A 2500-nucleotide genomic window follows, 5' to 3' on the forward strand; every position below is an offset into this window, starting at 1 on the left:
CTATGTACATTTTCAAAAGCAATGACAAAAGGTCAGAATACATAGACTTATATAGTAAAGGAGAGGATCATAGTGAACATAAAGAGAACCAATAGGAAATTGTGGTGTGAGGGAACCAATGGGAGAACAGAACGCCGTATATGGGTCAGCCAATCAGAGGCTTGGAACGATGCGTCAGGGAGTAGAGGTCATCAGTCGCGTATTAGGCTTCGGGCGAGGCACATCTCTCCTGGCGGACGGTATGACCATGAATTCCTGTGACTGAAGGTTTAAGGTGGGCATGTTGGCTTGAATGAGGAGGGCCTCGAGGATCTGTAGCCGTCTTGTATCTTGAGCCTGTCCTATGATTTTAGTGTTTTCAGCCATGGTCTGTCTGGTAAGAATAGTGTTGTGGTGAGATTCTGTGTGTGTCTTAGGTGTACCATTTTGTAAGTGTAATGTAATTCTTCTAGAGAGTTTAGTAGTGCAGTATCCTATGTATGAAGAATGAAGGGACTCACAGTTCCCTTGTTTACAGGAGAATTCATACACTAGATGGCTGCGTTGCAACTCAGAAGGAGCGGGGGAAGGGTTATTCTTTAGTAGGAAATTCGAAGTTTTCTTGTTTTTGTAGTAGATGACGAAATCCACCCGGTCGATAGGATTGGCAGGTTTGACATGACGTTTGATGATTTGCCTGATGATTTTCTCTTCTGTTTTGTACTCTGTAGTCATGTGGGATTTGTAGAATAATTTGATGTTTTGGCCTGAATTGGGGAGGACTGGAGCTTGGTCGTACCATTTGTTGATTTGCCTTTTAATGACCTTGGAAATGTCTTGGTTGGAATAGCCATTATTTACTAATACTTGTGTGGCTCTTTCAATTTCTAGATTAGCACTTTTCCAACTGTTGCAGTGCGTGAGAGCCCTTCTGATGTAAGCACTGATGGTGGAGTCTTTAAAGTGTTGGGGGCACTCGCTTTTCCCATTAAGACACAGGCCCGGGTTGGTGGGTTTGGTGTATACGGAAGTGTTGAAATGTGCCTGGTTCTGTGCTACGAGTACATCAAGGAAAGGAAGTTTACCGTCGGTACTGGACTCGATTGTAAAATTGATCCCGGAAACTGCTTGCAATTTTTCCCTGAGGGGGATGAGGTCTTCTTCCCTTGCCACTTTCACAAAGATGTCGTCGATGTATCTAGCGTAAATAGCAGGTTTGTCTAAAATACGGAAAACTTCACGTTCCACCATCCCCATGAAGAAATTAGCGAAAAGGACCCCAAGAGGGGAACCCATCGCTACTCCATCAATTTGCCGGAACTTTCTCCCACGGGGGCAGAGAAACGGTGCAGAAGAATTACATTACACTTACAAAATGGTACACCTAAGACACACACAGAAATTCACCACAACACTATTCTTACCAGGCAGTCCATGGTCGAAAACACTAAAATCATAGGACAGGCTCAAGATACAAGACGGCTACAGATCCTCGAGGCCCTCCTCATTCAAGCCAACATGCCCACCTTAAACCTTCAGTCACAGGAATTCATGGTCATACCGTCCGCCAGGAGAGATGTGCCTCGCCCGAAGCCTAATACGCGACTGATGACCTCTACTCCCTGACGCATCGTTCCAAGCCTCTGATTGGCTGACCCATATACGGCGTTCTGTTCTCCCATTGGTTCCCTCACACCACAATTTCCTATTGGTTCTCTTTATGTTCACTATGATCCTCTCCTTTACTATATATATATATATATATATATATATATATACATATATCATATATGTACATATATTATATATATACATATACTATATATATATATATATATATATATGTATCATTTTATATATATACATATTTATATATATATATATATATATATATATATACATCTACACTGAATGGCTCCCAGCGATCAATTGATATCTTTATTCAACCACAAACAACTTTTAATTCCATGCCATCGCAATCGAGACAAGAATCGCTCGATGGAGACATTTTGTTGGAAATTGAAACGTGGACGAGCCGAGGATTCGAACCCAGCTAACCTGTAACAAAGTTACAGTGACTTAAACCAATGCGCTCTTGATAGCGCATTGGTTTAAGTCACTGTAACTTTGTTACGGGTTAGCTGGGTTCGAATCCTCGGCTCGTCCACGTTTCAATTTCCAACAAAATGTCTCCATCGAGCGATTCTTCAGTCTCGATTGCGATGGCATGGAATTAAAAGTTGTTTGTGGTATAATAAAGATATATATATAAATATTCATATTTACATATATGTGTATATATATATCATGTATATATTATGTATATATATATATATACATATATATAGATATATACAGTATATATATATGTATATATATATAATTATTATATACATATATATACATATATATATATATATATATAATTATTATATACATATATATACATATATATATGTATATAGTGGTAAGAATGACTATTCCGGACCGGTATTGCCCTATGAGGCGAATATGAATGTAT

Source organism: Oratosquilla oratoria, chromosome 20 (genome assembly GCF_046742065.1).
Source record: "Oratosquilla oratoria isolate Oo_2021 chromosome 20, ASM4674206v1, whole genome shotgun sequence".
NCBI classification, from domain to species: Eukaryota; Metazoa; Arthropoda; class Malacostraca; order Stomatopoda; family Squillidae; genus Oratosquilla; species Oratosquilla oratoria.